The following is a 23,869-nucleotide window of genomic DNA, read 5'->3' as shown; positions in this document are numbered from 1 at the left end:
TGGACCAGGCGCGTACGCAGACCCCCACAATTTTAATGAATCATCATTATGCCAGATCAAACATACCCATCCCTGTGTCTCGATACATCTTCTTTCATTATATGTGATCAGTTTTCTATAATAGTAAACCATATAGGAGCCTATTCGTGACCAGATACACACACACAGACGTTCAGCTTTATATTATAGATATATGGACGTAGTTTTGTTGTTGATTTTTTAAACGATATTAAGGTTAACTATAATATCGTTTAAAAAATCAAGAACAAACCTACGTAAGCAGATAAGCAATAAAAACGAAACAGTAATAAATTGTCTATGGCATCATACATAAGGTCGGGGGTTCGAATCCTAAGAACAGTTAAGCTACGCTGAAGAGGAGTAGGGCTTCGAAACACGCGTGTCCGTAGATTAGTTTTTAAAAAATAACATATATATATATTAGTTTTTAGAAAATAATATATATATATATATATATATATATTAGTTTTTTTTTAAAATAATATATATATATATATATATATGTATATATATATATATATATATATATATATATATGACCTTCAGAATGCGAGAAAATATATAACTATTTCCACGACCAGTTTTCAGTTTGTTGGCTGTCATGGCTCTTGTGAGCTGCGACGTTGTCTGGCTGTGGAAATAGTTATAAATCTACAATTAGATAAAAGTGACTTTGTGTGTGTGTAAGTTCCTTGCTCATATGTCCCGAAGCGGCTGAGCCTATCTATTGCAAACTTCACACAAATGTCATTTATGTGTCTGACAGTGTGCTTAGATATATTTTGTAGAGAAATTCAATAGATAAATATTGAGAATCGACAAAATTCAATTATATATTCTTTTTTTTAGATATAAAAAAAAATTCGCACGGTAATATTTTACGTTACACCGGCAAAGGGAGATAATCAGTGTTGCCAATTTAGCGGTTTTCTGGTGAGATCTGGAGATTTCGTTTGCAATCTAACGAGTAAAATTTTGATCGAGCAGCAACCGTTTTTTTTTTTTTCTAAAAAATCTGGAGATATTTAACACCCACAAAGCCGCAATTTAAGATGAAAAATAAAGAAAGAACAGCGCTTGAAAATACATTAAAACATAAACCAAAATTATTCAGGTAGGTAGAAAAGTAGCATTCATTGCCTTTCGTGACATTTATTGACTATTATATATATCTTATCTACAATTATATAAATGCAACTTAGTGTGTGTAAGTTTGTTCCTTATAGACTACGAAACGGCTGAACAGATTTTCTTTAAAATTTACAGAACTTAAGTCTATAAGTCTGAGAGTGATCTTAGTTAAGTTTTATATCAGAATACTTCCGATAATTACCGATCATCATCGGTAAAACCATTTTTCCATGTCATCGCTTAGCAACAACGATAGAACAACGGCCCGTGAAAATTCTACTGTGGGTAAGTTGATAGCTTGTTGTTCTTTGTTATTTTTTTTCTTTTTAGCATGACGTTGTTTGTAGATTCAAACTACGCACGTAATTTCTTATCTTTTTTTATTAATTGCAAAGGATTTCATAAGACTTGAAAATGTACGTGTTTTTTTTTTGGTTGTTTTTTGTTGTTTTGTTGGGGTTTTTTTCCATGTGATCTATAGGTTCAAACAGCGCACGTAAATTTCTTACTTTTTTTTTTCATTAACTAGAAATAAGTTTATATAAAATAATTTTATAAAAGAAAGAGTAGGTTCTCTAAAGTGAAATGTAAAACAGCATATATGTTGGACTAGGTTAATGCGTGGAGACATGTGAAGCTTCTTCCCAGGCGATTTCACGGATTTCGATGACAATAAAAATATAGAGGTGTGAAATATTCGTTGAGCAGCATTCAATCCCGAGCAACGTCGGGTATCCCAGCTAGTATATATATATATATATATATATATATATATATATATATATATATATATATATATATATATATATAAACCCTAATCTTTTCACAACTTGTACGTCGATTTGGTTTCGTGCATTGCCTATCCAAATGGGAGCATAACGAACCCGGAGCATACTGGTGTTACATGATAAGGGCTGTCCCCTTTTTATGTAAGTATAAAAATGGAGAATTTAGTTTAAAATGAAAATGAAATGGCATAGGCGAAATTCGAACCTCGTAATCTAGTTTAGAAATAGATTACGTGTGAGAATTTAAAAATGTAAAACAAAACATTTGTTTCGAAATAGATAAATATTTCAAGAAAAGAATGTGAGCTGTCAAGTTTATTATGAAATTTTAAATTGAAAGAATGCAGCTTATAAGATAATGTTTTTAACATATTGGATATAGGTTAAAATTCCTTTTGTAGAAATAGGAAAAGTTTAGGACACGTATGTCCAGGGCACGTGAAAGAATGCATATGTTTTAACATGTGTATGACGTCACGGAAAATAGAAAGTTCTAGGATAGAGAAAAACTTTAGTTAGAAAACAGTTAGTGAGAAAACTCAGAGGGAGTCAGACGTCTGGAAGCGAGACGTCACTTCAAGGAAAAATGTGAGACTTTGAATTCTTGGTGATGGAACACGGCCGTGTGAAGAATAAACCATTATGTGTTTTGTAAAGCTCGTCTTGTGTCTTATGATTCTTAACAAAGGTAAAGTCCAATTGTATTATATATTTGTGTTATATGTCTTTACATACACGTCTCAACATCATCATGTCTACACAATGTCCGAACTGTCTGAACACTATACCCCTTCACTCTAAGAGCTTTCTTCTCCTTCTAATCTACACAAGCAAAGAAATGAACATTTTCATATATAAGAATCTCTCCTAACAGAAACTATCTCTTTAGAACTCTTACAACAACTTCTCTTTCTCTCTCTCTCTCTCTCTCTCTCTCTCTCTCTCTCTCTCTCTCTCTCTCTCTCTGAGTCTTACAACATCCCTCACTGTAATAAGACTCTTTCTAAACACACTCTCTCAAGACAAGAACTCTCTCTAAGACTCTTTCAAAGCATCACTCTCACAAGAAAAAGCATCACTTTCTAAGAAATTCTCTCTAAGACTCTCTCGATGAGACCCCCTATATAACACTGGTTAGCACACACGTAACATGTCTATATGTTATACAGAACCCAACTATACGATATTATTAGGTATAGTGTCATTGTTATCATTATTGTTATTATTATTAGTAGTAGTTGTAGTAGTAGTAGTAGCAGCAGATCATTATTATCGTTATAATTACTAGTAAACGTATCGTTATTATCATCATTATTCTTATTCGTACTAGTATCATTGTTATCACTATTATTAATTAAACGTACTATTATTCGTTATTATTTTGGAATCAACTAGACTTATTATTTGAATATCTAGTTAACATGCATGTTTTCCGTGTCTATATGAAAGAATGAAACGGAGTTGGCGGAGCTGTAAAAAAAAGGGCCACTTTTTCTTTAAATGTTCATAGAAACATTGACAAATATTAAAGAGCGAAGAAATCACAGCAAAGCGAGAGTAAAACATGAGTCCGAAAGAGAATGAGAGAATTTTGTAGTTAAAAAAAATTAAAACAGACTTTGTTCAAACCTAAACCCCATCGCAGGACGGATATTTTAACATGTACTTTATGGTTTCAAAGTATATAGACAAAACCCCGTGAAATTTATTTAATTATTTACGTCTGATAATTCACACTTCACATTAATTTCTACATTATTATCTATTGTTTATTCGCAATCACGTTGAGTGAAGTACGAAAAAAATTCTATTTCACATTTGCTGTTCAAATTGCCGACATATTTCTCAATACGTTATTCATCCATCCAAACAAAGATTTTATTCACTGTAAACTATCCTTGTTGTGTGATTACTAGAGCTGTGACAACAGCATATTTTCTTTATTCTTTTGACACAGTAAGACACAGTCAACCGAGAACCACATCATTCTATATAAAAACATATAAGATATGAACGGATAAATACTCAAGAGTCAAAACAATGAAAATAATATGCTGTTGTCACAGCCCTAGTGATTAGTATTTCCTGTTAATTTCAGTGTGATATCTGACCAGTAGTTTTCACACAAACACACGCATATACATATATCAACTGTTTTAATTGTGTAGAAAATTGCAAGTCAGCAAACACTAAAATATAGTAGAAAAACCATTTTATTTCCTTCTAGTAAAGAAGTAAAAGCTTTCTTCAGACATTTTGGTTTGAAAAAAAAAAAAAAACCGTAAAAGTAGTAATTGTTCTTTTCATGGAAGTCGCTCGTTTTCCGAAGAAAAAGAAAGTTTATTTTTTATCCTTTATTTATTTGTTCCCATTTTAGTTTCTATTCATAAACGAAATGTTCTGACCTCCTTTTTAGAAACTTTCGCACAAATTTTAAGAAACCATCTTCTCGTTATACAAAATAATAATAATAATAATAATAATAATAATAATAATAATAATAATAATAATAATAATAGTTAGAACCTACAAACGGTTATCAAAAACTGTACGCAGACGTTTTTGTCGACGGATGAGATGATTGAATTTAGTTCGAAACTGTTTTCTTTCTAAATCAAACATATCAAGTCATGTTATTAGATTAAAAATCAAAATTAATCAGACACATTAATATTTGATTCGAACTAGCCTTTTCTTTGTCTTTCCTTCCGTTATATCATTGTAACCAACATATTTTATTTCGTTTATATTTTCTTTCTGGAAATACTTATTCCGGTTACTTAGCTGAGCAGCGCTTTGGGTTCCAGTAGTTTTGTCAAATTAACAAGCAGGAATTTTGAATAGAAGTGTGTGTTCTATCCCAACCATCAAATGCTGGTTCGAATCAAGCTAATGTACGTGTTATATCGTCGAGTAACATGTCACCTATCTTCCACGAACAGCTCCAGTTATCAGCATCTCATAGCACACGACACCCCCAAAACCGAATTTGGAGAGACACTAATAAAAAATAAAAAAAACACTGCAATTTTAGTTGTCTTACGCCTCCCAATTATTGAACCCTTGTTAATCCATGTTAAAAAACGAATGTAACGCTTAAATGCTTTTAAATATTTTAAACAATTTTAAACGATTTTAATCGTCTTTCCATTCAATTTATTACCTTATTTTTTTATTATTTTTCACCACTCGCACGAAGACGATTTATGGAGGTCGAAAACGTTCGCAAATGCGGAACATTTCTTTTTAAACTCGAACAGAATGTTCGGACACTAGTCCGTCAAAAAAGAAAAAAATGGCTTGTAAGAGAAACAAACAGGAGTTGTATCTGCTTTTCAATGAAACGTGCATAAATGAATAAATGCTGCCCAAATATACTAATATATATATATATATGCAAATACATTATATATAGATACATTATATATATATATAAATATATTATATATATACATAAATATATTATATATATATATACATTATATATATAAATATATTATATACATAGATACATTATATATATAAATATATATGTAAATATATTATATATATAGATACATTATATATATATATATATAAGGCATAAACATGAGGAATTCTCACGAGAATGAAACGCGGAATATGCTGTGTAGCTTAATTGCCATATATTGTATAACTTACTACTAGCTCTACCTATGTACTGAGCACTGTTGAAGTAAATACTGAAAATGTACGCATAAAATTATATTTTCGTCTATTAATTTATTTGATTAAATGAAGTAGTCCTATATATATATATATATATATATATATATATATATATATATATATATATATATATATATATATTATGTTTTTACTATAATAATTAAATACCTACAGACACTAGTGTTTCATCCTTTCGGGATTCTTCAGTGCAGGGTGTCACGATTACTACCAGTCGAACGATTTGAACCCCGTGACACGAGACATCTCTGGCTCGATTAGCGGAGACCGTATCCATTCGGCTACCATTAACCGTGTGAAATAGCGTTGAATTTTAAACATTTTAATTTAAATGTTCATTACAGACAGTGACAGACAGTGATCAAATCGTTATAGACAGACAGTGATCAAATCGTTATACGATGATCTACGCATAAGAGCTAAATTGACCGACTTTTAATTCAACTGAAAGTGCTCAACGATAAGAAACGAATTTCTTAAAGGGGCTGTCATAATTATTTTTTTATTTGTGTGTGTGTGTGTGTGTGTGTGTGTCGAAATAGAAGCGTGAGAGAGAAAGTGACAGGGAGAGAGAGGTGGAGATGGAAAAAGAGAGATAGAGTGGTTTTAAAACGAAGATGTTGCACACGTTTTTTTTAAACTTTTCTATTTTTTAACTAAAGACACGGCCAACGATAGGAAGCCTAGTTAGACGAATGTTTTTTAAAAAAAGCGCATAACTGTGTGTATAGGATTTGGGGTAAAATTCAGAAACTACAAAGATACTCTTGCATCCTATGATTACCATTTGGTTATAAAAGAAAATAATCGGACAGTTTCCTCTCATCAGGTTACACATTAATGCATAAAAAAGAGTAACCGAAAATGTCCTAGTGACATATGGCCGAGTGGTCCTAGACGTTGTATCAAAGTTTACAGTTACCCAAAGGTGCTGAGTTCATTCCTGAACGGAGGCAGTGAAAAAGTAACATTCAAAACAGAGAATCAGCAACTATGTCCCAAAGCCTAGCTGGAGTCCGAACACGGTACCCCCGTAATAATAATAAAGGGTTGGGTTCGAGACTCCTAACAAACGGTTCCCCAGTTCGATACAAAACACCTGATGGAGGGCAAAACGGCCGAAACGTTGTGACAATAACAACCAAGATGAGGGAGTTCGCCCGACAATCTCAATCAATGAAAATTTCTTTCTATCCTTCTTACAGGTAGGTTGCCTCCAGATACACTGAAAGTGGTTTAAAAAAAAAAAAACAGTTAGCTGATCATAGCGGTTTCCGTTTTGCTTTAATTCTTTTTTCGGGAGAGCCGAGGTGAGAAGACTGTACGGTCATACTGTACTAAGAATTTACTGCACGCACCTGCAACGTCAGTTGATAGCTGTGAGGATAAAGGACAATAAATAAACTCATCAGCGAGGATAAGAATTCTTCAAAATACCACTCCCTTTGACCGATCATTGCGGAACTGTGGAGGCGTAATGGAATAAAAATGCAAACATTCGGTCAACTTAACTGCATCACTCCTCTTTTCGCAAAAAAAAAAAAAAAAAAAAAAAAATCAAACATTACAGAATAAATTGGCTTATTATATGTCATTATATCGATTATAAAATTTTGTGGTAAATTCCATTTTTTCTTTGGGAGTGCACTAAATATTAAAAGGATTGTTAGTTTATGAATGAACTAATAGAAATAATTGCCACCATTATGTGTTTTCGATTGCGTCAAAGTAAAATATGAAGCTCATAATTTTATTCATTCAATAAATTTAGAAATTTATGCCGTGAAATATTTAAATTTCATATCAAAAATTTTTATTATTCTATGTAAGACAAAGAATATATTTGAAATATTATAACTCCTTATTCCATAGGATTTCGATGTCTCTTCAGAGGAGAAAATATTAGCAAATAATTATAATGGTTTACACCTTATTTGCTAAAGTCAGTCAGACATGGAAAATCACAATTAAAAGTTGTTTAAGTCTTTAAATGTCATAGAGGAAGTGAAGTTTATGAAAAGAATATAAAAATTCACATCCAAATGTGAATGTCTTTGATAGCAGTATGGTTAAATGATCCAAACTGTATTTTGAGTAATCCACATCACAAGGTAATGGTCCGAAGTTGGCATTTTCCTGGAGCAATTTTCTTTGTTTATATAATGGGCCCGTTAAAATTTTTTTATATAGTTCAGGTGAATTTGTTTATTAATAAACATATAATTTAATGTATTTAATATTTTTTTATAATTATAGAACATGAGCTTCAAATTCCACTCCAAAATAACTTCAAATCGTCAATAAAATAAAACCGCTTTCAGTAGAAAGGCCACGCAAATTAAAAGAAACTGTACTAATAAGAAAACTGAAAATTGAAAAAAAAAAAAAAGAAAAAAGTTTGTTCATAGAAATACACTTCAACCTCCAGAGGAAGTCAACTCGATGGAAATTGCTCAATTTTTATGTAACGTCTTCTTCGAGATGTGCAAATCTGTGGCGGGAGTGCAGAGTCATCTGAGATCGCATGGACGACGAGATTGGGAGAACTAAATGTGATGGCGATCATCTGGAAAGATGCAGCAAGTACCGTTTATATAGTTCAATCGTCGGCTAGGAGAGGTGCTCGTCTAGCGACACTGATGAGCTGTAACACAACGAAACAGTACTGTATGTGGATGACTATATATTCAGCCACTCTGATGAGTCGTAAACGACGAAACACGTGTCAGTGGATAATTACATTTTAAAAATAATATATATACCGCTCCCCATGTGGGGGTACCAAATTGGTTAAAGGGAAAATTATTCCCAACTCGCATTTAGGCAAAAATGCACTTTCGTAAATTGAATTCATTCAAAACATATCGCTAAAACCAAAACAAACTACATCTAAGTAAATTGTGATATATCCAGACAGTTGGCGAGATGGGACAGCGGTAAGGGGTTTAGGCTCATTACCGTGGGGTCCCGATTTCGAATCTCCCTATATTCAGCCACTCTGATGAAACATGTGTCAGTGGATAATTACATTATTAAAATAATATATATATATATATATATATATATATATATATATATATATATATATATATATATATATATATATAGTATGATGATATGACACCAGGGTCGAAGATAAGAGTTCAAGCCCTAGAGGGATACTCTGACCTGCACAAAAATGTCTGCGAAGTCCCGTCGGTATTCCCAGTTAGGGGTGCTTCAGGTGTTTATCAATAAACTGACCTCTTCTCAAATGCAAAGCTTGGGTGGGTAAACGTTATTTCCATGGCAAGTGCTCGTCTGAGCTCCAATCTCTCGCCCCCCCCCTCGCCAATCTTTCACGAGAAACACCAGTCTGGCTGAAACTACTGTCAATAATTTTCCCCACTCTTTGTCTGTGCCTAAATCCAAACGTAGATTCCATGAGAAAAGCTTCTTTCTCAGAAGTGCGCGCCTGTGGAACTCTCTTCCGATTGCCTGTTTCCCACCTGACTACAACTTGGATGTCTTCAAGTCCAACATAAACAAATTCCTGACAAACCGCCCCCTTAAGTAAGACACTCTATCAAATCTCCAATACTAATGATTACTATAATACTATCTCATTGATTACTGTACACGCAATAACCTTTATCCCTAACTGGCCTTCGGGCCTTGATAAGTGGTGACCCCCATGTAAAAAAAACCCCAAAACTTAACAGGACTAAAGGCATATATAAATCAACAAGGAATAAGCCATCTCGGTGATGGTTTAATCTGTTCGCTACGACTCGTTCCAGTATGATTATCTATGACGTCCGATATTCGAAACGATCCTAACACAGTAAAGAAAACGGAGAAAGAGAATTTAATGTTGAACTTACTTTAATTGTCTTATTACTTGGATAATTTTTTAACTGCGAATTGACTTTCGCTAGAATAATAACCGTTCTTATTCATACAAAATTTATGGAAACTTTCGCTTTTATTTTCTAGACAGCAACTGATTCAAAGGCATGATATATATTTAACGCGTGTATTCAGCTAATCAGCCTACTCGATCTACAAATTCCATACATTCTCGCATACAGTATCCGTCCAGACTGACAATCAAACTCGCTCACATTCTACGCGCACTCTACAGCCAGATTCTTACTGTCTCAAGATGTAAAGCTACCCCCCCACACACACATATATATATATATATATATATATAGAGAGAGAGAGAGAGAGAGAGAGAGAGAGAGAGAGAGATGTTATATATATAACATCTTTATATATATGTGTGTGTATATGTATATTTATATACATTTCATATATATACATACATTTCATACATATATATACATTTCATATATATATACATTTCATACATATATATACATTTCATATATATACATTTCATACATATATATACATTTCATATATATACATTTCATACATATATATACATTTCATATATATATATATACATTTCATACATATATATACATTTCATACATATATATATATACATTTCATACATATATATACATTTCATATATATATATATACATTTCATATATATATATATATACATTTCATATATATATATGCATTTCATACATATATATATATTTCATATATATATATACATTTCATACATATATATACATTTCATATATATATATACATTTCATATATATATATATACACACATTTCATACACATATATACATTTCATATATATATACATTTCATATATATATACATTTCATACATATGTATACATTTCATACATATATACATTATCAAACATTTCATACATATATACATTATCAAACATTTATCCAAACATTTTGGGATAAATGTTTGATAATGTATACATGTGTTTGTATATATAAATGTGTTTAATATATGTAAAAAAAAAAAAAAAAAAGTCCGCCCACCTAAATTGTAACAAATTACCACGTGACTATGGGAAAAAATATATATTTATGTAAGTAAATTAAAAAAAAACAATCTACATTTATTTCTACAATATGCCTGAGCATGATAGAAGTACTTCTGTCGAAAGCGCTCGCGATTATGGATCCAACATATACAATTTCGAGAAAAACACAAAAAGGACTATTCGGAGATTGGAGAAGATAAAAAAGAAAATTGTAAAACAGAATAATTCCGTGCTATTCAATAATATTTGTCTAAATGAGAAAATCTGCCTAAATATACACTATATATATATATATATATATATATATATATATATATATATATATATATATATATATATATATATATATATCCTATATAGCAATGACTCATTATCTGAAAGCACATCTTTTAAACTCCTCGGCCTAACGTTCACAGGAAACATGAGTTGGAACAATTACATTGAGAACATTGCCAGGACCGCTGCGAAAAAGGTAGGTTCTCTCTACCGTGCTAGAAAGCTACTGACCCCTAAAAGTATCCTGTACCTCTATAAGGCCACCATACGCCCATGTATGGAGTACTGTTGTTATATTTGGGCCGGTGCATCTGCTGCTAGTCTCTCACTCCTAGACAAGGTTCAAAAGAGAGTCGCCAATCTAATAGGTCCTGAACTATCATCCAAGCTTCAGCCTCTGTCCCATCGACGCAATGTTGCATCCCTCTGCCTGTTTTACAAGTATTTTAATGGTGAATGCTCTGACGAACTGCAGACACTTGTGCCCCCACGACGTAGACACCCTCGACAAACCCGACAGGCTGCTAAATCCCACCCCCACACAGTAGAGATCCCTAGATGTAAAAGATCTTTCTACTCCAGTAGTTTCTTCCCCAGAACCGCTAGACTCTGGAATTCCATTCCAGGTCCCTGCTTCCCTAACTGTACTGACATGAAGAAGTTCAAGTGGAATGTGAACCGACATCTTGCTGCCCAAATCCCAACATAGTGCCCCGGTAGTTGCTGCCCCTGATAGTAGCCCCCTACACCAAAGTGGCAATGGGCCTTGTTTGGGGTGAAAATGTAATAAAAAAAATATTATGTAAAATATATGTAGAAGTGGGGCACAGGGATAGTTTAATATGTGTTAAGTATGTGTTTAATACGTGTGTTCCTATGTGGAGATGTATATTTAATATATAAAGAAAAACAATAAGGGAGCAATAGGATGTAAAATTAGATGCTCTTATAGGGATTTGAGAGGATGAATAGATGGGGGGTTTCTTGGAATAGAGAACGGAAGTCAGTAAAGTGTAAATTAAAATAAAAAATATATCAAAATTGTATTCTGATTTCGATCGATTACCGTTCTAGATCTTCCAGGTCAGGGCAAAAGTTTCGCCTTAATTGTAAAAGCGAGGAATAAAAATAATAGCACCTCTATAACGCATATGGAATTTACTTCCTTTTTTTTTTACACAGTGATCACCACTTATCAAGGCCCGGAAGCCACTCAGGGATAAGGGTTATTGCAAGTACATTACGTTAGTGTGGAGATTTGATGAAGTGTTTACTTAAGGGGGTGGTTCCTTAGGAATTTGTTAACATTGGACTTGAAGACATCCAAGTTGTAGTCCGCTAGGAAGCAGGCAGACGGAGTTCCACAGGCGTGCAGTTCTAAGAAAGAAGCTTTGTTCATGGAATCCGCATTTTGATTTAGGCACAGATATAGAGTGGGGGAATTTTTTCACAGTGGATTCAGCTAGACGGGTGTTTTTCGTGAAAGATTGGCGAGGGGGGCAGAGATTGGAGTTCAGACGAGCACCTGCCATGGAAATAACGATAAAACAAGGTTAGGCTTGCAACACGTCTCTTCTGTGAGAGAGAGAGGTTGCAGGGTAGAGAAAAAGGCATCCCCCAGTAAGCCACGAAGTCTATTTTGTACTCTCTCAAGGCAGGATAGGCTGTTTTTAGCAGCTCCTGCTCAGATATGGTAACAGTATTCCATCCTTGGACGTACTTGGCTTTTATATAGATAGAGAATTGCATCAGTAGTGAGATATCTTCTGGATCGGTAGAAGGATCCCACCATCTTTCCAGCGACCTTGGCAACAGACTTGATGTTCGTGTTCCATTTCAGATCAGGAGTAAAGGTCAAACCCAGAAGCTTGTCAAAACACGGGGCCTCACCCAGACGAGAGCCATCCATCACAATTGATGCCAGATGGGGATCAGAGCGTTGATGATGTAAGGATAGGAGTTTGGTTTTGGATACATTAAAGGTAACCAGCCACATCTTCCCCCACTGAACCACGCGCTCGAGATCAGAAGAGAGAGAATCAGAGAGAACTTTGTCATTTACAGCCTTTGATGTGTTGCCGTAGATGGTCGTGTTTTCTGAAATCCTTCATCCACCAACGATGATTCCGTCCTGATGACAACAGCATATTCTTTTCATTGCTTTGACTCTCGAGTATATATCTGACACAGTTAGACACAATTAATCAACCGAGAACCACATCACTCTGTATAAAAACATATAAGATATACATGGATATATACCTGAGAATCAAAACAAGGAAAAGAATATGCTGTTGTCATAGCGCTAGTCATCAGTTTTCCTTTCGAAAGCATGTTGCCAACCGTCGTCATGATCCCGTATCAGATGGAAAAACAATTCGTCGATGGGTTTCTACCTTTAGAAAAGCCTTATCAGAATTAAACTAGAAAAACCCCGGCCGTTCTAGCACCAACATAATGACAGATATAAGGTTTGTTGCAGATTCAATAGGTCGCCACACATTTAGATCGAAAAAAGCGTACCTACCTTACGTAATCACTTGACCCACAAAATGTGATTTATACGAGGAGAGATCTACAAGTAATGCCTCCTATTTTTATTCCGCCAGAATGGATCAGAAATGATTTTAATTGTATTCATATGATGACTGAACTCACGCGTTCTTGAACTGAGGGTTTCATCTCTGGTCTTTATTGTATCATTATTCACCTTCACCCCAAATCAGGCATATTGGATGTAAGCGACTACTAATTTAGACCACGCCCAAGAAAGATTAACAATATGTTGGCTACGTTACATTTGAACTTCTGCATGTCAGTAGAGTCAGGGAAGCAGGTAGTAGAAAGGGAATTCGAAAGTCTAGCTGTTCGAAGGAATACGCTATTAGAATAAAAAGCTTTCTGGCATTTAGGGACTTCAACAGTGAAGTGGTGTGATTTTGTTGCTAAACAAGTTTGACGCGAATATGTACGTCGAGGTGGGGAGTCACAACTGCAACGAGGTCACCAGAGCACATTCTATTAAAATAATTGTAAAACATGCATAGGGTTGCAACATTACGACGATGGGACAGGAATTGAGGGCTAGTTGACAAAGCAGGACTTATTAGATTGGAGACACTTTTTAGACCCTATCCAAGATGTAAGTATTTGTAATAAAAATATTAGTGGCAGATGCATCAGCCCAGATGTGGCAACAATAATCTATGCATGGGCGGATGGTGGCTTTGTAGAGATACAGGATACTCTCAGGTGTGAGAAGTCTTCAGCACGATAGGGGGAACCCACCTTCTGTGTAGCAGCCTTGGCAGTGTGAAATTCTAAGAAAACATAATTCCTTTTATTTCCTTCTCTTGTGTTCAACGATGTTTTTATACAAGACGCACTGCCATTGTCTTCAAGCACAACTTTTTTTTAATTCTTTAAATACTCTATAAATAAAGACTAGGGTAAAATTTAATTTAAAATTATATCATCTATGTCTAAATATACGATTATCTGTGCGTCAATCTATGGTTCCCCAACGCTAAACTTTCACAGAAGCACTCGTCTAGCTATAACCACAGTCAACAATTTCCGTTACTCTATATCTCTATCTACATTTTAACGTAGACCCATGAATAAAGTTTCTGTACTAAAACTACTCGCCTGTGAGACTCAGTTCTGCTGGCATGCTTCCCAACTGGCTACAACATGGTCGTCTTCAATTCCAATCTAAACAAGTTTTGATGTCTCGCCCCCCCAAACAATCGCATCCTACCAACAATCACTAAGCTTTTGTCATTTTATTCTTATTAACTTTTATCCTCGAATGGCCTGCAGGCCTTGATAAGTGGTTAAAAACTAATATAACTTTCTCTTTCTCATTAGCAACTATGCATGAAGACGTATGAATTATTATCGCTTCCCACTCGGCCTATTTCAAACATATCATTACTTTCCTATCCCCCTTCTCTCTCTCTCTCTCTCTCTCTCTCTCTCTCTCTCTCTCTCTCTCTCTCTGTTCGTCGTTCTTCTTTTCTTTGATTTTGAATGCATGACTACTGTTCTCTCCTGATGAACGGTCTTGCGATTAATTGATGTATTTATGTGGAATCATAAACAAAAGTGCAGTATAGCCACACTGATAAGTCTTCAAAACATAGAACACTCATATGTGGCTTATTGTGATAATAATAATCTAAATATGAATACGATAGCGTGTGCGTTTTTTTTTTCTGTGTCACGCTTTCCGGCAAATTTCATTGGTTGCGATTTAATTCCGGAATATACATATTTTTTGTAATACTGATACAAAAATTCTCCATAATTTTTGGTCTCGGTTTCGATCATAGTTAAAACAACTCAAGTCATCTATTTTTTTAAATCTCTATTTTATATTTTACCCAATATATCTTATCTTCTTATTTTATATTATATATATATATATATATATATATATATATATATATATATATATATATATATATATTAATACGATAGCGTGTGTGTTAGTTTATGTGTCACGCTTACATCTTTTTTCTTCCGAGTGACTGTCGTTTAATTGTTATGATCTTCCATTTCTTGTAATAAATAATTGTACTAAGAATTCTCCATAAATTTCAGTTTCGGTTTCAATTATAACTGAAGGAACTCAAGTTATATAAATTTTGTTTTCGGGTTCAATTCAAGCTGACGCACCGAAGTCATATGGATATATATATTTTTTATTTGTGAAATCACAACTTTATAATATATAAAAAATCACTAGAAAATTGACTCTATAATAATATATACGAAATTTGCATGAATTAAAATATCATATTTAAGCGTAGTTTACGACTGGGCTATGCCGCGTGTGCCTGCTAGCTTAGATAAATATTTTTGCAGTTTTAATAAAAGAGCTATAAGACGTCTCCATTGACGCTGAATGCCAACATCAATTTATTACATATGAAAGAGTCCGCTGTGGAATTTCCACAGGTCCCGCTAGTCTAAATATTAATACGATAGCGTGTGTGTTATTTTCTGTATAACGCTTACATCCGGGTTGTTTAATTGTTATGTACTTCCATTTCTTGTGTAATAAATAATTTTACCGAGAATTCTTCAGAAGTTTTGGTTTCGGTTTCGATTTTAGCTAATGGCACTTAAGTCATCTATTCTTTTTATAAATAATTTTATCAAGGATTCTTTATAGGCTTTGGTTTCGGTTTTGATTATAGCTGAAGGAAGTCAAGTTATATATATATATATATATATATATATATATATATATATATATATATATACGTTCTATTTTTTATTACCGTATCTCTCTGTTAAGTTACATTATTGTTTCAGCTATATATATAAGTTTTTATTTCTGTTTCGATTCAAACTAATGCACCAAAATCATACGGATATATATTGTTTTAGTTTTGAAATCACAACATTATAATAAATAAAAATCGATAGAACATTAACGCTCTAATAATATATACGAAATCTTCAAGACTTAAAATATCATATTTAAGCGTACTTTACGACCGGGCTTTGCCGGGCGTTCGTGCTAGCTTAGATAAATAATTTTGCAGTTTTAACAAAAGAGCTATAATAATATCAGAGCGTGCTATTTAATGAAATGCGCATAAAAGAAAAAATGCTGCCTAAATATACTAATTTATATATATATATATATATATATATATATATATATATATACATATATATATATATATATATATATATATGTATATGTATATATGTATATGTATATATATGAAACTTTATATTCGTGATTTAGCCGGGTAAACTCGGTGCAAAAGTGTCAAAATTAAAAAAAAAAAAAAAAGATTGCCAGGTGGAGGTCGAACGACGGTATTGCGAATATGTATGCGTAACGTAATAGTTGTTGCTTTATGCGTTAATTTTTAGCCTTGCAGCAAACATGTCTTCATAGCTCGCATTACCATCAAAGGAAAAAGTAAATGTTAAGCTAAACGTTTTGGTTTCGATTCTCGGTGGTGGCGCACGAGTCATTTTTTTTTTTTAATTATTAAATCATTACTGTATACTGGGTCCAATATAATCTATTATATAACTCCCACCTGTCTATTTAAATGTATGTATGTTTATATATTTGCCTAAACTTTCGACACAGGCGACGGATTTTCACGAGATTGGTATCATTTTGAAGTTCGACATCTCGGACGACAAATATCGAAGAATTCGCGAAAAACATAAATTCTTTCAGCCTCAGCATCATCCAGGTTTCTTTTCGTTTTTTTTTTTTTTGTCGTCGTCATCGTATCGGTTAGAATGACTTTATTAATTTCAACGCACTGAACTTTCGATCGCGTCATGAAGTAGGGGTAAGATGTCAGGTTTTCTTTCACTTTCTTTTCCGCCTTCGCGTCACGGGTTCGAGCCTGTTTTCCTACTACCACTTTTTTTTCTGCTCAACACACATCCAAACACTCGGCCAACGTGGGCACATGTATAATAGTAAATAAGTAATCTGCATTAATCAAAGTATCACATTTAAGCGAATCTTACGACCGGGCAATGCCCGGCGGCCTGATAATTTATATAACACACCCGTTCTCTTCAGATGACAGAAGTTAAGTAACGCTGAGACTGGTCAGTACCAGATGGGTGACCATTTAAGAATTCTAGGCGCTGCATGTGCTCTCCGCATATCTCGGCATTTGTTTCCAGTCGTCCTATAAAGACATTTCACTTGCCACTGGTATTTAACAATGTCGACTCAGGAGAGGTGTGGTTGGAGATTGCGCACCTGCTGCCACAACGATTTCACGTGCAGGCACCCTTTCATTGATATCCATAGTTTGTCAAAGACTGAAGGAGCCTACACACACACACTAGCACACACCCACACACCCACACACACCCACACACGTATATATATGTGTGTATATATATGTGTGAGTGTGTATGTGGTGTGTGTGTGTGTGTGTGTGTGTGTGTGTGCGAGTGCGTGATATTTATTCGCGTACAATTAATACAAGAACTTCTTTGATAATAAACAAATAACTAATAATACCTTTGAAAGCAAATTCTTTTTAGTTTTACGTCAGAGAAATGTTAATTTCAAGCGCTTCAACCTCTAAACAATAGACGACGTCACATTGCACAAGTGCGTGATAAACATTTCAGATATATATTTGGTCAAGTATTTTAATTTTACATATTTTTTTCATTCATTCAATATAGCGCTATAATAGCTGATTTCATGCTTAATTGTCATTTACTTACTAGAATGACCAGCTATAAATAGAATATAAATAGTTGAAATTCCAGTCGAAGAAATGTTGTATCGGTATGCCACCTCGAACAAAGAAAATACAGGAAACCTGTCTTGTTTCTTAAAAGTTTGTAGATTTTCCATTATGAAATTCGTTTTTTTGTTTTTTTTTTTTTTTTTTTTTTTTTTTTTTTTTTCATGTTTTTACGGTTTGTTGGCTTGCTAAACCTCCTCAACAAGGAATCGACGCTGACTTGGAGTTAAGGGCACAAACTGCAAATCTGAATGTGCTAAGTTCGAATCTAATTCGTTCCACAGAAACACTTTCATTTAAGGATATTGGCAATCTTCACGTTCTCCCTTCTATCGGAACCCATTGCATTTATAGAAAGAATTCTAACTAAAAAGATATCGGGAAAACGAATGCCAACAATAATTATCTAATTCATACGAAATGGATGTATTATGCTCAACAAGATATTCAACAAATTTCAATTCTATTAAAACATATAATTTGAATGATACGAACTATTGCTTGCTATAATCACAGCGTTTCAGCCGATGTACTCTTAGACCTGCTTCAGATTCATCCTTTCGAATTTGAGAACCTAATATTCGGACTTGAACATTTTTATGTAAAACTGGAATGTTCTTCAGACAACGATTATCATTATGTTCCGGCCGTTACAACCTCCGTCTTTTTTCTTATGCATATCTTCAAAACATGGGACTTAATAGTCGAACTTAAGAATTTTTTATATCGAACTCAAGAACTTGTAAGCTATTTTGCACTGAAACGTATATTTAACTCGGGGGTAAGCTTGTATAATTCCGTCGAAATCGTATTTTTTTATTGCCATCCTCAATTCTCTGATGCCCATCTTTCTTTAAAAAAAAAACCCTAACTTGGTTTCGTCTTTCTTGATTGGTCTTCCGGAACGAGGAGTACCATTGAGGTCAAAATTATCGTGTTTGAATCTGATAAACCAATCTCGAACAGTTCTTTCAGCTATAACGTTTTCTCCATATATGGCACAAATATCCTTGGCCACTTTACTCCCTTTTTGACCTCGATTAAGGGTGAAAAGAAGATGTCAAAAATGTGATTTTTGTATCTAATTGACAATCCATTTGGCATTTTGAACAACGAGAAAAAATTATATGAGAAAAAACGATGACCATTATCTTGTAGAAAAGAATACGTGCTTTCTAATGCTATATAATGTTTTGCCAAATATTTAAAAAAATGTTTTAAGAACAAAAGTTTTTATGAAACGGCGGGAACGTATGCAACAGTCTAATATATATATATATATATATATATATATATATATATATATATATATATATATATATATATATATATATATATACACACACATATACGTATATATATACACACACATATATATATACACATATATATATATACATATATATATATACACACACGCACAACCACACACACACATATACATATATATATATATATATATATATATATATATATATATATATATATATATATATATATATATATATAGCCAGTAGAGTTTAGTTTCCTAGAAGTAAATCCAATGAAACAACATGTGTCTACCAAAATAGTGCTCAATGAGTGAACAGAGCAGGTATATTAATTTTATTTATACAAACATTAATGGCTACATATGTGCATACATGTTTCTGTAATCACCCACGTTGGAAGGGGAAAGGGAAGTGAAAAAGATGTTTATTATCTTCAAAGACCTCACTCATCCTTTTACCGTTTTTTATGACTCCCACCCAGGTTGCATGCTAACTTGATAAACGAAATAGGAAAATGTATTTGGTGGAAATATCACTTTCGACGGTAATTCTTGGCCTGAAGACGTAATCCCCCAACGTGGGTGATTACAGAAACATGTATGCACATATGTAGCCATTAATGTTTGTATAAATAAAATTAATATATATATATATATATATATATATATATATATATATATATATATATATATATATATATATATATATATATATATATATATATATAGCTTCCTTCAGATACCAACTGCAAAGGTGCGTGTCGTGGAATTTTTGTATCAATATTTACGTAATCTCCAACTACACCCCTACTCGAGATAAGCGGAAAATACATACACGCAGTCATCATTTTGGTACTAGCCAGGCTCAACGTTGCTTAACTTATATATATATATATATATATAGGAACTTATGAAAATATATATGGCAATTTCTATAACTTACTACCTAGCTCTACTTATGTATTGAGCACTGTTAAAATAAATACTAAAAATTGACACATAAAATTATATTTTTGTATATTAATTGTTGTGATTAAATGAAGTAATCATATATATATATATATATATATGTACACTAAAAATACACTCTTGTAAATAATTGAATTCATTCAAGACGCAAAATAAAAACAAATAACATCTACGTAAATTGCGATACATCCGCATATATAACTCGCATTTAGGTAAGAATCCACTTTAAATAACTCGCATTTAGATAAGAATCCACTTTAAATAATTGAATTCATTCTAGACGTATGGCAAAAGACAAAAACAAATAATATCTCTCTCTCTCTCTCTCTCTCTCTCTCTATATATATATATATATATATATATATATATATATATATATATATATATATATATTTATATATGATTAGTTTTTTTTTTGAAAAAGAATTCCAGCAGAGTGCTCAATTAAAAGGAAAATCCAAATTGTAAGAGCGTATTTATATTTTTTGTACAGAAAGTTGTTAGTTGAGACAGATCATTGGTACCGTCGGTTTCAAGCCCGATAATAAGGCCCGTTTAAGGTATCCTTATCAAGCTGAACACTAATCATATATATCTATATCTATATATATATATATATATATATATATATATATATATATATATATATATATATATGTTATGAGAAAAATAGAAAAAAACGAATGAAATTATTAAAAAATCAACGTTTCGTCCTTATTTCAGAGGACATCTTCAGGATAATTGAAATAAAAAATAAAAATGTAAGAAAAGAAAAAGTCATAGATCGTGCGAAAAAGACAGTTCTTGGATCCAACCCATGTCGGGAAGGACACATAATACGCACATATGTTTGTCCTTCCCGACATATATATATATATGCATTATTCTTAAAAAATATTATTTATTTTTTCTATATTGTTCCTTTCATGCTCCTCTCTTTTGTGTCTCCATCATATTACCCCCCCCTTCAAAAAAATCCATTTCATATCCAAATGTTTTTAAAGTCGGTGTTTTCTTTCTACTCTTACTTTTGGCTTCTTCACCTCTCTTGATGAGAAGCAATCAGCTTCGAAATGCACTGGCCTATAAAAGTTTTTTTTATTATTTCCTTTTCTCTGACGCTTATTGACTTGATTTTGCAATGAAGTACTCATGTAATTTTAACTCATTCTATTTTTTTTTTGTACTTCATCTGAATCGAGTAGAGAGTTTTATCAGGATGCGTTAGTCTTATCATTGACAATGTGTTTTCTGTTTAATCATATTAACTTTCAACATATCTGCGTGTCTGTGTTAATCCGCATGTTTACATTTTTTCAAATGCATCTCCACTGAGACGTAAGGTCGCAGAGCAGCATGAGGTGAGTCAATTGATTGCATACTTCGTGTCCGTTCTTGATAATATATAATTAAAATGAAAAATCGGTTTCACAAGGAAGAACAAACAAAATCAATAAATTGTACGATCGTTTCGGAAACGATGTTTTTATTGAGATAGACAATACGTCTTGAACAATAATTTTATCATTTGATGTTATAAAACAAAGCCTCCTCATCTGCAAAAAGAGTGGGTGGGGGTTTAAAGACACCAAAAATAAAACTAACATTTTTTAAGTAAGGCAGATATATCTTTTATTCGTCCGCCTTTAAAGCCCGTAAGTATCATCGTCAATGCATTTATTGGGATGTTTAATGTACTTTATGAATGGTTGACACAGACACATACACACACACATACACACACATACACACACATGCACACACATATACATACATACACATACACACACAAACAAATACACACACCCATACATACACATATACACACACATGCATACACACACATACACACCCACACACAAACACACACACACACAAACACACACATACACACGCATACACATATACACACACAAACACATACACACATACACACACACCCATACATACACATATACACACACATACACACACATACACACCCACACACAAACACACACATACCCATACATACACATATACACACACAAACACATACACACACACCCATACATACACATATACACACATACATACATACATACATACATACATACATACACACACATACATATATATAAGCCGGTAAAAATAGCTGTTTTGAGGTCAAAATTTTTAAAACATTGGAACTTGGCGTACGTAACATTGAAGTGACTTTGTACGCACGCGCAATGAAAAATTCATCCGGTAAAGTCTTTTCATTTTTATCTATTTTACTGAAGGGTGGAACATTAAAATTGTCGCCCCAGAAGAGACGACATGATTCCATTTACATTTAGTGAATACCGGTTTTCGTTTTTTTTTTTGTTGTTGTTTTTGTTGCCGACAATTTACTGGTTGGCCAGTTGTGTACAAATCCTAAAAGCAATAAGAGTCTTCTTATTATGTTTGTGTGATACAATGTTCAACAAGCGAGGTCGGAGATACGCCGCTGTACAACTCACGATCTCTACCGATCCAAGTTATAACAACAGGCCCATGCTCAAAATGCACCCCTTGATTGGTGATGAAAACGAAGTTTCCGGCCACGGTTATGGTCTTTGGTATGATTTCAAGTGAGGGCCACATCATGCCACCTCATATCTTCAAAGTCAGCTTGAAAGTCAACACCAAAGTCTACCTGGATGTGCTGAAGAGTGTGGTAATATCCTAGTGCAATCAGGTGCTCACTGGCAGACGCTGGGTGTGGCCCTGCCAATAAGTCCAAAGAGACCCAGGCTTGATTTCAGAAGGAGTGCTACGACTTTGTACTCTTCTCTCACTGTCCCCCTCCACCTTTTACCTGAAGCTGCAGAACTACTTCGTTTGGGCATACGTCGAGAACGTCACCAACATGACCCTCCGTAACCCCCAAAGCCAGCCCGATCGCAACCCTCTGCCGAATGTTCCCCGAGCTTTCACCGACGCTTGTGGAAAAGGCATGCTCCTAGCTCCGGCCTCATATCGAAGCGGTGATTGAGGCTGAAAGCGGCTGCATTGAATCAATATGTTTCCAATAAAAGGTTTAAAATAAAGCCGTAGCGTTGTTTTCTTTAGGGGGGACAAATTTATCCTTCCATCTTGTATACTGATCATTGTTGTAATAGCATGCGAAAGAAACCTGTACTCTCTCTCTCTCTCCATATATATATATATATATATATATATATATATATATATATATATATATATATATATATATATATGTGTGTGAAAGTGTTTGTGTGTGTGTCCGTCTGTCTGTGTACATTTCCATACGCAATAACTCTGTCAATTTTTAGTCTACAGACCCTAAATTTGATATACATGGTACTGGGATTTAGGAAAATTTTTGTAATCTATTTGCGGCCAGAAATTTGGCGGTTAAGGGGTCAAAGTTCAACAATTTGACCTTTGAGAACTCTACGAAACTCCTCCGAAAATTTTGGGTCGAAACACTTGAAATTTTAGATATAGGTTCCTTGGACATGGATCTAACTTAATAACTTGATTTGAGCTCAAAACAGTAAATGTTAAGGAG

This window comes from Euprymna scolopes, chromosome 17 (genome assembly GCF_053919585.1).
Source record: "Euprymna scolopes isolate OS-2025 chromosome 17, ASM5391958v1, whole genome shotgun sequence".
Taxonomy (NCBI): domain Eukaryota; kingdom Metazoa; phylum Mollusca; class Cephalopoda; order Sepiida; family Sepiolidae; genus Euprymna; species Euprymna scolopes.
Note: the sequence above shows the minus strand (reverse complement) of the source record.